The 12,860-nt window shown below is 42.6% G+C and overlaps 1 protein-coding gene across 15 annotated transcripts in view; it reads left to right on the top strand.

Moving 5' to 3' along the window:
- CALD1 (caldesmon 1) overlaps window positions 1-12,860 on the top strand; it is a 247,356-nt gene that overhangs the window by 53,493 nt on the left and 181,003 nt on the right. For 3 of the 15 annotated variants that reach the window (XM_038178222.2, XM_005017093.6, XM_013097137.5), the window contains exon 1: window positions 1,778-1,985. The exons of 1 other annotated variant lie outside the window; for it this stretch is intronic. The gene's annotated coding sequence lies outside the window, so the exon portion shown is untranslated. Of the gene's footprint in view, window positions 1-1,681; window positions 1,986-12,860 lie in introns of those variants that run through there. 11 more of the 15 variants (XM_072040346.1, XM_072040352.1, XM_013097139.5 and 8 more) reach the window with 7 other exon arrangements.

The following is a 12,860-nucleotide window of genomic DNA, read 5'->3' on the forward strand; positions in this document are numbered from 1 at the left end:
TCTAGCATTCAGTTTTCTGCCCTGCTCAGCAGCATTCCTAATAGCTGTCTATTCTTTGGCATGGATTTTTGGATGTGTTGCATTTTGAATACCTGGGAAACAGCAGGATCTAGTGTGGATTTGTTATTTATTTCTAGGCAGTACCACTACCTCTTTTGAATTGGTCATTGATACTTAAGCTAATAATTTCTGTTGTTAATAGCATGACAGAGACCAATGATTTGGGTTGTTTAGTAAACAAACTAGTAAATCCTGCAAATTAAACTATATAATTATATATGTTGTATATATTAGTGTTAATATTTTAAACCATCACAGTCATATCATGGGAGGTATCTAGGATTTGACAGTTTCCAAAGTGTTTTTTTTTTTTTTTTTTTTCTAATGTGCCTTCTGAAAACATACAATTATTATGATTCTTTCTTTACTTCATCTAATAAAGTTGTAAAATATAAAATAGCACTAGAAAATTGGGGTTGCTTGGTGTAATTCTGCATAGCTTTAGCTCTTTAAAGATATATTTTTCTCATGTTGTAAAGATTAGTTTACTGTCTGTGGACTGAATCTTTCTTGCATTACACATGTGACTAAATCCATGGGGCTCAGTGACCAGAAAAAAAGACCCAGAAAGGCATTAAAATAGTTTAGACCACTCAGCTGCGAAGTCATCTTACACATATTTTCCCCCTAACTGGTTTTGTGTATATTATTGTCAAATATGAATCTGCAGAATATCCCTGGTCTGGAATCCTGATCCTGTCCTCTGGAGCAGTCAGCAGTTCTCTTTCAGCTTTACTCAGTGGCTGGTACATGTGTTAGGGTCTGTGCACTGCAATAATTTCGGATTTCTTTTTGCACTCTCTTAATTTATGTAGCTCATTTGTTTCCAGTATCAGACTACATCTGTTCTTTCATTTCAAGCTGTCTGCATAATTTGGAAAGTTATCAATACTGTGTGATCCCTAAAAAAAAAAAAAAGATAAAAATAAATCTATGCTTACTCTATCCATAGTAGTGAAAGACAGTGAAAAGTATTGTCAGAATATGTAGAGGTATGGCTGTATTCTCGCAGTAAATGAACCTGTTTTAATGTATACATAAATATAGCTGTACGCCTAGAAAAGAAACCTCTTCATCCAACTGCCCTGACTTGCTAAGGGTCGCTGTCAAAGTTTTGAATCCCTTTTAAAGTTACTTTTCAGAACATGGATATTCTATATGTGACTTCTGTTGCGCTATTTGAAATGGAAACAGGCTGCGGAGCCTGCCAACTCATCTTTCATGTGCCTTTCCCACTGGTGTCTCTCTTTCTGCAGAATCAAGCTTAGACAGCGGAGCATTTCTGTGTTCCCTTTTACATGTGGTGCTCGTTATAAAAATACAAAGAAGTTTGGCTGTAGTGAAATTATTTATTTGATTTTTTTTTTCTTCTGGTGCAAAAAGTAAATATGTTTACTGTGTCCCTTTCCATTCAGTGTATTTCCTTTTTTAAGCTCCGTTTGTGTTCAACAAGACAGCCTCTTTCTCCAAGATTAACATTTCTTATGATTGTTCCTGACAGAGGATTTACTTTCAGAGGCCCTGCTAAGGATAACCAAAAAAGGGCATGTAGCAAGACAGTTTTGGCAGCTTGCATGAATTTTCGGAGCTTTTTAGGTCTTGGTTTTCTGATGAGTGGCTTCCTGAGCATGCCTAGGGAATGACAGGCATCTCTGCAGGCAGGCTGAACCCACCTTGGCTTGTGCGTAGTCATTGGCTGCCTATTAGAATAAATTGAGGACAATGCATACCGCTGCCTGCCAATTGTAAACATAAGGGATATGTATTCACTTAGCATTGACTTTTGGGAGGGGCCAAGGAAAGGCTGCAGTTTTATTGAATAGGGCTGTGTGTGAGGCTGCTGGTGTGCCTTTCTTGCTGCGCTCCTGCCCAAGCAGCCAGTTATTCATTTCCTTCCTACTAGTTGAAAACTTTGCACCGCAGAGGTAAGGGCTTATGATACGTGTTTGTTTGGGAGCGAGCCGGTCTGACTGCGTTTGCATCGTGCCTAGAGATTAAGCAGCATGCAAAATATAATGAGCAGTGGAAATGGTCTGACGGCGTCGGATGCTCTTTTTCCTCTCCCCATTGCCCCCCCCTTTCCCGCTGTCCTTGGAGGGCTGGGGCAGACGGAGGGCTGCGAGCTCGCCCACCCTGGTGGACCCACCTGTACGTGGAGCTGTGGGGGCAAGGCTGTGGCTGTGGGGCAGGTCGGTGCCGGCTCCGTGTGCCGGTCCCACTGTGCGTGGGGCAATAACCTGTCTGCCCTCCCTTTAACTTTTCTTTATATATATGTATATAAATATATAAAAGCATTGCAATAAAAAGGTCTTTGGCATGGTAACAGCTGAATTGCTTTTTATTTTGCAACATAGTACCTGGGCTTTCGGGGCAGCACGGCTGCAAAGGCAGTCTCGTGGTGTAACTGATACAGATACAGTAAAGCTCTGGTTAATGTAAGTGATCTGATGCTTGCTGCTGCAGATGTCTGCCATGGCAGCCTTTCATAGAAATTTTGTTGACAATAGACAGCATCCGTTTTTGTTTTCAGCCTTCAGCATGCACAGCCGCATATTGCCAGAAAGTTTCTTGTGAAGTTGTCTTTCCTGTTAAAAGGGGGAGAAAAAAATGCACTTGGGTGGGACCGGAGCTCTTAAAAGTATCGCTCTGTGCTCGTGTCAGTCAGAGCGCTGCTCCGCAGAGCCGGCGTGCAGGCTCTCCTTTCCAGCTCCTTTGACATGCTCGGGCAGCTTGAAAGCATTGTGCAAGGCTGGCTGCTGCTAGCACGATATTCTGTGTAGCAGGGAGTTTCTTGGGGAAAGAGATGGGAAAATGAAAGGAGGGATGAAGTTAGCTGCAGAGGGAGACTTGGGAGAGATGCACATTGACCGAACAAACAACCTCTGACCAGACCTACAGTGCTAGAATTGATTATTCTCATATGTCATATTATGTGTTGCTTGGAGAAATGGGCAAGATAACTCTTCTGAAAGACTTCTTGTGGAATATTTATTTTCATTGTGCAGTATTTATGCAATTTTGCCTAGCTGAAAGCGCTTTTCTTGCTAAGAGGCATATAGCAGAACAATTTGTGAAAATAACCCATTCTCTCCTTGGCAGCAGCTCAAAGAAAATAAGGAGGCAGTATTTCTGTTGTGAAAACTGTGTATTATAATTTGTCTATTTTAGATACCATATAGTGAATGATTGTGCTTGTATGATTTGCTGTCACAGAACCCTGAAACCCTGCATGCATTCCCATTCTTTCTCAGTTGCTTTAAATGTAGCACTAGGTTGCTGTGTGAGGGTACACATCTGCAGACAAATCTCATACTTTTTCCTTCTGCCATTGAGAGATGGAATGGGATCCTAAAACTACATACACAAAACCAGATGGACTGTTTTGACCTAAATTACAAAGGGGGTGATGTTTCAAGGAAGCGAGTAGTCCATTTGCTTAATTAAGTTGCCTTTAAGGTGAAGTGTTTCAAGATACTCAAAGAAGGTAACAAGTCTGCCTTTTGGGGGGAGGGTTTCTGATAGGCAGGTGTCCTTGCTGATATAACAAACAAACAAAAAACCCCACCACCACCAACTGCATGTTAACATATTATCTAAATCATGAACAGGAGAAAAAAAAAAAACAATAATTTGTATTTCCTGAAAACTCCTCTTTGTTGCAGCATGCAATGGCAAGGGGATCAATTCCACAGCCTTCATTCACAGGATTAGTCTTGGTGAAATCAATACCATCAGTAACGGATGCAGGAGCTGATGTGAGGAGAGCCCTGTGTAGTCTGAATACACTTTGACAATGAGTGTGTATTAGGAGAACAAGAGATTTTCTGCATTTGCTACTTCAGATGCTCACAGCAGTATTCTGACACAGAGCAGCCTGAGAATGAGGTAACTTCCCTTCTGCTTTTATTTCTTGTGCAGCACTGATAGACGATGCAATAGTGTCGCTGGAAAGCAAGCAATTTGAAAGGACAGAGGGCTTCTGAGTTCCCCTGGCTACCAGTAGAGGGAAAATTAAAGTGTATTAAGATGGGAAGATGTCTTATTCCTTGAAGTCTCATTCACAGGGCCATGCATGGCAGGGAGGCCCGCTGGTCAGCATCCATCTGTACCAATACATGGTTAGGGATCTGCGCGGCCAGTTCCAGGTGGTGAGACTAGAAAGGTAGGGCAAAGCTCTTTTTGCTGGCTGCATGCTGGGAGGTTGCTTCTGTCATATGAAGAGATATTCTGTGACGGTCTATCAAGAGCCTGGCTGAAAGTCTTCCAGGGTTTGCCCTTCCATGTGTGCAACCAGAGAGGTGCAGCCTGTGTAGCTGATCCCTGCAAAACCAGGCACTGCAACACAGTAGCACGGTGGAGGGCTCTGGGTTTGATGTGTTTGAACAAAAACCAAAATCTAACTCTGTGCAAAGTTACCCCCACCCCGAATGATGTATGTTGGAGCATCTCTTGTCTGATGTGACTGGTTTTCCTGGCTTTGGGTGGCTTGCACAGGTGGCAGGGAGCAGTACAACTCATATTCTTCTGGTAATGCTGACACTGGTTTGGCTTTTTGTGTCCAACTGGGGTGAGTGTTAATCTGTGTTGTCACAGGTAAAAAACAGTAATAATAATAATAATAAAAACAAACAAACAAAAAAACCCAACCTCCTTGCGCTCAGGAAGGCTTAAAATGCCACATGCCCTGGAGAGATTTTGCTTCCCAAGGGAATCTGTTCCATTGCAGAGAAGTGAACCTCTGCTCCCTTCCTTCCTTCCTGCAGGACAAATAGGATTTGAATGCCCTGGAGCTGCCTAAAATACTCTGATTTCTTGGTAGTTGCTCACGTAAAACTGTTCCATTGGGTGCTCGTGTTCTAATTTCTATCAGAGATCAGTGGAGATAGTAACTCCTATCCACTAAGGGGGCAGCTTGGTACATTGATCACTGCATGTGAACGAAGAGGAACAGGCAACCATATATGCATAAGAAAGAGAGGGCCAGACAGCAGCATTAGCTGTCCATCTGCAGGGCTTGCCTGGTCTCTCCTGGGTGTCCAAGAAAGCACCAAAAAAGGTAACCCAGCAGAACGTGAAGTGCAATCCTGCGAACCTTTCATTGCCTTTGAGGGGAGTGTTATGGGGCGTTTGCAGGATTGGGCTCCAGGTGTACAAAGCCTGAGGCAGACAGGCCTGTGACTGTGAAGAGTGGGAGTCTACCTTCAAAGCAGGTTTTCATTCTTTAAAAATTGTCTCCTGTTAGTAACTACCCCCTGGCAGCTTGTAACAGGAAAACTGCTTCCTTACTTGAGTGCGCACCTTCAGAAATATTCAGGTGCAAAGGACAGCTTGTTTCTGTTCAGAGCTCCTGCATGGCCTTAAGCCTGGTGAGAATGGATTTTGGGCACAACTGTACTGGGAACAAGTCACCTACATGCTAGTGCTTTCTCCTTGGGTGCTGGTGTCTTCTGGGAAGCTGTAGCTGTTGCATGTCTCCAAATGGTTTGTCAAGGATTTTGCTGAAGCTGAAATTTGACTCAAAGGCATTTGAAGATCAGATTAGGTTTGACCTTTTGGGATGAAACACTGAGGTCATAGGACAGTTGAACTGTGTAAGAATTTCTCTTTGCTTTTCCTAAAGCTCTTTTAAAGTTTAGCTAGCCCTGTATGGAAAGATGTTCTGTACATTATAATTTGGGATCCCTCCCGCCCCCGGGGAGCTTGCTCCTACTTTTCTTGAAATGGATTAGATTAACTAGAAACATTAGGGCATGCAACACTGTCAATTAGCTGCTAGCCCTGGTATGTTAGCTGCATGGTTTACATCCAATTAGGAAACTGCTGCTTATTTTTTTTTTTCCCCTTTGGAACTGTGTTTAGTGCTGATAAATGGTGTGGGGCTGGCAGCTTGGCTGGCAGCAATAGCAGTACAGGCTCTACTATGTCCCTTCTCCCCAGGCATCACTAGTTGGCACCTCCTGATCAGAAAATCCTGACTATAGGAGTGTTTATGGGGTTTGTGTTGAAGCCAGGGTGAAGTGCTCCCAGGGTCTGTTCTGCTGACTCGTAGTAGCAAATAGCTGAGAAAGTGGGGGGAAGAGAGAAAGGAAAAAGAAGGCCAGATCTTAAACCACTGCAGTCGTTTCTCCTTTGATTTTTTTTTTTTTCCTGTGGTCATAAATACCTGGTGAGTCATTTAATGGCTGTGTCTTTTTCTGTGTCTTCAAGTGCAGAATAATCCATGCCATTTTGTATTTAGCCCATGCAGCTACTGAGGCTCAATTCATTAGTGCTCCTAAAGAGTTTGTAATCTCGAAATGCCAAGTTTAAGTACTGGCCTTATTTTTGATTGATTTCTGTTTTGATTGATTGAGAAACCTTATTTTTGATTTATTTTCTGGCAAGAACATACACGTTTTGTTTTGTTTGCACAGTTGTATATTCCACTAGAATTTAGCTGTTTTTTTTTTTCTAGATTGTGGGCATAAAAACCCAGAAGTGCAGTGAGTGAGGTGGAAAACAGGGCAGGCTAAGCACGGTGACTCTCAGCTGAAACGCCTGGATGGGATTTCTCGGGTGCTTGCAGATTTAACTGCACTTGCTGCACCTAAGGGAGCATCCTTCTGTGAAGCTGTTGTGTGGGTACCAAAACTGCAGGATGACAGCTTTTACCTCCAGCCCTGCCACACTGTTACAAGAGTGGAAGAGAGACTACCGACCAAGCTGGCAAAGCTTATCTGCTTGTCTGCTTTCTTGTTGACGGGAGCATTTCAAATTGTAACTCCTGGGGCCAGGCCAGGCTGCAGTGGGGAAAATATTAGGAAAAGATTTCAGGCAATGGAAACATCATTACATGTTTTCCACACCCTCTTGTGTACAGAATACAAATAACGAGCATTTCCCTTGGGACTTGCTGTGGAGGGTGTGAAGCAAAGTGGAACCCACCCGTTTGCACATTTTCTGGTTTATGTCCTTAAATGGGAAAAAAAATCTTTGGAATTTAGCTCATAGAAGGGTTATAAATAGATTAATGGAGATAAAGTTTTGCTGTAAATGCTCTGGTTTCGGGTGCATTCAGAAGAGCAACTCTGTATGCCAGCTGATAAGAAAAGGGCAGCTGTTGCTAGCCACAGCAGGATGCCATGTGGGCACCCTCCACACTTCTTCCTCCAAGTGCGCGGACACCCAAGGGGCACGGCAACCTCTGGGTGCACTTCTAGAAGCTGAGTACCTCGGGGTGAGGGACAACTGGCATTCGTGCCCCATTGCAAGGCGCATGATGTGTTGGAAGCTCAATTCACCTCCTGCTGTGGGGCCCGGCGGCCGCTGGCTGCGGTGCTGCTGCAGGGGCCAAGCCCTGGGACCAGCGCAAGTCGGCTTCAAAGGGAGCTTTGCCCATGTGGAGGAGCCTGTGATCAGGCCCTCGTTTGTTTCTTATTTGCAGGGCTTTGATGTTCCCTTGTCTGTCTGTGACTGCCACAGGGCATGTTACTAGCCTTTTCCCACTTCATTCTTTTCTTTGACAGCAAGCTCTCTACTGCTGAAATGGTCCTCCTCCTGTCCCCGTTTTTTTTCCTGAGTCACAGTGTTCACCCTAGTAAAACCTCTCTCTGATCCCAGAAGCTCAGGCAGGACCTCATTTAATTCCTCTCTGTTCCAGAGGACCTAGCAGTGCTTGTCTGATAGCCCGGGTCATCACCATCTAATACCAGCACTTGTATCATGAACAATTTCTGCTCGGTCCTCTGGGATCAGCTGCAGATGGAGCAAAAGCTAAGGATTTTCTGTCTGCATCTTCATTTTGCCCTTAAATAATGACCTGGTGATAACCTGCTTTCTCTTAGCAGTTTCAAAAGCCAGGGGAAGGATTTGGCTTCATTCCTGTCTAGTTAAAGCCTCATAGGTTTGAGATAGAAATTCTTCAGGCTTGGATACAAACTGTGGAAATGGAAGCGAGCTGGGTTAGCTCTCAGATGTGGGGAAATTTGGTCAGCTCCCATTTACCTGCAGAGCTGATCCCCTCTGGTGTGGGAGCTGCAGGATGCCTCTGGCAGAGGTCAGCATCCTGCACAGAGGGCTGTGGTGTGCTGCAACCCTGCGGCCTGAGGGCAGGAGAGGGTTTGCTGCTTGGCAGGGCTTTGGGAACAGCATGGCCCTATATGCACAGCCACACCCTGCTATGGAAACAGGGCCTTCATCCACATGTATGATACGCCACAGCTGTTATTTTGCCACTTCAAACGAAACTGGATTATAAAGACTGAAGTGCAGCATTTTAATTGCTGTAAATACGAATAAGAGTGTTTAGGCAATCCACATGACAAAGCTAAGCATTTCTTAGGCTAATGTATATTACACTGACAAAAGCAGGCCTGCTGAAGGTTTCCCTCCTGCTACCGCCAGTAATTTACCATATGAATTGAATTGTCTGAGGTCTGCTGTCACTGTACCAGTGAAAATGAGGGAGAAGTTTTAACCTGGGCATTGGTTGGCCTGAATCTAACTGTGCTGTCAGCAGCTGTATGGTGAGGTAAACCATATTTAAAAAAAAAAAAATAAAAAAATATGTATATAATGTCTGATCTCAGCTATTGCAGTATAAATCTGTTTGATTTCCTAGAGTTACTCAGAATTCAGAGGGCTGCTTGGTATCATAAACCAGCCCTTTTTGTTTTGCTTTCTATACATCCCCTGAAGGCCACTAGCAGCAGGAAATTGGGTCAGGATTGCAGTAACAAGCATTCATTGGGAATTGATATTTCATACAAGAGAGGGCACTGCAAAACCAGCAAGCCAGTAAAATTCCACTGCTCGTTTGCTCCCTGGTGATTAAAAGGCCTTGCTGTAAATGGGGAAGGCCAGAGCTTCATTCACTTCAGCCACAATAGTAAAAGGCTTATTCACTGGACACAGTATGCAAGCAAATAGCAAGGGTTTGGGACAATAAAAGGGAAAAGCAGCAACTTTTGCTTGCATTTTGTTTTCAGTTTTCTCCACTGTGTGTTATTAAAATGCTCTGTGACTATTTTTTTGTTCCTTTATTTAGATCTATGTAAATGGCAGTCAGTTTGTTTTGCTACTTAACCCTCAGTCCATAAAACCAGACACAGCAGCCTATTTCCTCTCCTTCCCCCTATACAACCCAAACAAGAAAAAAGACATTTCCTCTACCAGTATAAATAAATGTAGCTCCTCTGTCTTCAGTGTATCTGTTGTTGGTTTATATGACTGCAGCCTGGGGTTAGCAGACAAAATTTTATTCTCACCCCAGGTATAAAACACTAACTTTAACAAAAGCAATGATTAAATGCTGGTATTTCCGAAACAGTAATGGGACCATGGGAGTGAAGCAAATAGGAAACGTGTGTGCATGAATAGGGATGGGTTTTGGGGGAGGGCAGGACCAGTGTGCTTTGGATGGGAAAGAGCACAGGGGAGCAAGGCTGTGCACACCCGTCAGGGATTTTCCTTCCACCGCATCAGTTCCTGCAGTGAAACCCTATGCAGATGACATTAAGATGTGAAGTCATTACAGCACAGTTGTGTTTACATTCTTGCTTCTCAGTTTATTTTCCTTGGGGTTCAGTACTTTCTCTGCCATCAAAATCACAGGGAGAAAATTGTCAGTCTATTTGCATTTTATTTCCTAAGGAGAAAAACAGTTAAATGACCATAGTGATGGAGCTATGTAGGGTTCCCTCCTTGCTGGACATTTTCCTGAGGCTGTTTTTTGTCACGTGCCTTAGAAATACGATGTTTATATCATATTGGTAGGTTTAGAGGTTATAGATGGGGTTCTTTAAGTGACTGTCATTTTGATGTAAACCCAGAAGGGCTGGTTGATTAGTCTGATCTCCCAGACCACATCATTGCACATCATCCAGTTACTCGTTTTGAGGCCACTTAAACTGATGTGGTTAAAATCATAATTGGCTCCTTGGATGATTTTAGGTGATCCCCGGACAGGTGGCAGGATTTGAATCCAGTCTTCTGCTCCTCCAAAATGTTACCATGCCTACCAGGATGGACCACAGCCCTGACAGGCGTGCAGTTCAGCTTCTTATTTTGACACACATCTGGGCCTCTGCAATTTCCAACAGGAGTAACTGGTAATAAGGATTTTTGTCAGTGTCAATAAAGCAGACTTTCTTGCAAGTGACCAGCTATTGGGTGATATCAGGTTTACCCCTGCAGTTTAGGTTCAGTATTGACTGGCAGCCTTCAGGTGGTTTGGCTTCTCATTGCCAGTGGCTTTTTGACATATCACTGCTTCTGTTTCCTAGTGTTAAGGAGAATTGACCTTTCTTTTTGGTGGTCCTTTATGATAGTTTCTGATACCTTCCTTTAATGAGAAGAGGGTTTTTTTTGTTTGTTTGTTTGGTCAGGTTTGTTTCAATTTATTATTTTGACAGTGAAACCAGCACCCTCAGCTTCACCTGAAGGCACAAGATATTTTACATCAAAAAGCAGTAGGAAGTAAATTAGGCCCACTTTGAAATGGTGTTACTTTTTGTTTCTGGATGGCAATACTTCTGAGGTGACATCATCTGACCACCAGGAATTGTCATGTGGCCAAAACAAGCACTTTCAGGTTGTGAGAGCCCACTGAAGTCACAGCAATATATGTGGCTGCTTCTGTTTTCTGCCTATTGAAAGGATCAGGAAGAATCAATTTGGAGACCAAAATAATTAGATATTTAACCTCCTCATTGTTCAAATCCTGGATGGAGAAATATGTAGAAGCCTTGTATCTGCTCCTTAAATGCTGTCTGGAACCTTAGGAAAAAGTGTCTGAATAATAAGCAAATTGAGAGCAGTAAGTATTCTTGCATGGTTGAAGAAACTTCTAGCTTTTCTTCTAGCTTTAGCATCTTCAGTCTTCCTGAACCCAAATGTAAGATGTGAGGCTGCTTTGATTTCCTCTTGGAAGAGGCAGGGTAAATGATTTGTGCTTTGAAGTCCTTTCCTCCCTTCTTTCCTGCCCTACAAGTGGCTGAGCTTGGTATTTGTGCAGCCTCATGCTGCCTACCAGCTCTTGTTCAACTCTGCTGCATCACATTGGTCACGACTGGGAGTTCTCTTTCATTTTACTTGTTGAGATACTAAAAGTAAAAGCTTCCAAAGATGTCATTTTACAAGATTAAAAAAAAGAAAAAAAAAAGTTTTTATTTAAGTAAATGTTTTCTTTTAGAAGAATACCCTTCTCTGTGGTTCTGCTTGTGAACTGGCTTAAGAGTTTTCAGTCCATTGTCCTACAAAGGACTTCCATGGTCAGTAAAGATGCTTATAAAACAACAACAAAAAAGTGTAATTCTTGGCCCATTTGCTGTAACAGCCCGATAGATTTTACAAAATGTTTTTTTTTTTTTTTTTCTTCACTAGCTTCTGTAATAGTTGCAAACTCCTTAGAGTCGGTATACAGAAAAACTAATATTAATAAGAGAGGAGGGAATAAAGGTACTTTGATCTTCTGCACCAGATATCTGATAAAGATCAGTTCATCTTAGTAAGAAATTAAAGGACTTTGCTATCTGTGTAAGAAATATGTTTAGCTATAACGAACAGATTGAAGCGGTGGCAGACAGTGAATCTGACTTATATGACAAAATACAGCTATACAGTCCTGAAAGTCTGGAGACTGGCTTGATGAACTGGAAAAAACATTATAATCTGAACACTTTATTTCTGTCTCTCCTGTGACCCTTCAAAGCAATGGAAAGGCACTGATGGAAAGACTGTTGGCATTAGCAGGCATAGAAATGGTTTCACCGATTTTGGTTCAGTGCTTAAAGGTCATTGAGGTTGAATTTAAATCTTTACGTTCGAGTTTTTTTCCCCATTTTAGAATTAAATACCGGAGGCTATAGGCATAGCCTGAAAACCTGGGAAAGACATATTAGGTCATCTTGTCCCTTTCCTCTAGGCAGTGCAGGATGACTCCCTAAAGTATATTCACACGTGTTTTGTCCATAAACACCTCTGTTTATTAACAAAATACAATAAGCTGTAGTTTTTCAGTGAGGATTGGGATATTTTGCTGCACTTTCTAGTTTTTAGCAGGGGGAAATAGCTATCATTCTAAAATGTGTTTCTTGGCCTATGGATATTGCTTATGTGAATTCAAGCAAAAAAATGTCTAATGAATGGAAACTTGTAGAAGAGTTAACAGCAGCTGGTTTTATTATGGACCATGGCTCTGACATGATCTCACGCTAGTTTAATACAAGTGTTACCTCACTGACTTCAATGGAACAGTTTTTCATTTTCAAGAGAGTAAATGAGGCCCAAATCAGTCAGACACCTAGGGAGACTCTCTGGGAGAGAGTTTTAGTTTGGGGAATGTTCTTTACATACATATAAAATATATGGGCATATCTGGACATCACAGTAAATGCATCAGGCCACCTGGGAGAAAAGGGCCAAATTCTGCTTTGAATAGCACCTGTGTAAATCCAAAACGAAACGAATGGATAGCTTGCCAGAGAGAGCCAGAGAAGTATCTAATTTTTCTGAGTGCTGGGCCGAGTTTCCTTCTGACTGCATTTCTGGTGTTTCCTCGATGAGATGGGTGGGACATATGGCAGAGTAAGACTGTTCTGCAGCTTCAGTATTTATGCTTCTTAATTTCAACCATATCAAATTAAAAGAGGAGCTGTGTTGACTATTGTGAAGCCAGCTCAGACAAAAGCACCACATGTGCAGCTATTCTGCCTTAAAACTATCAAAGCAAGCAGAGAAATTAGAACCATGTATTTTAGTCAAACCTCTCTTCTGAATTGCACAATAGTACGTCCTCCTCGCTCTGCATTCAGCTTAGCTGA

Source organism: Anas platyrhynchos, chromosome 1 (assembly GCF_047663525.1).
Source record: "Anas platyrhynchos isolate ZD024472 breed Pekin duck chromosome 1, IASCAAS_PekinDuck_T2T, whole genome shotgun sequence".
In the NCBI taxonomy this organism is placed as follows: Eukaryota; Metazoa; Chordata; class Aves; order Anseriformes; family Anatidae; genus Anas; species Anas platyrhynchos.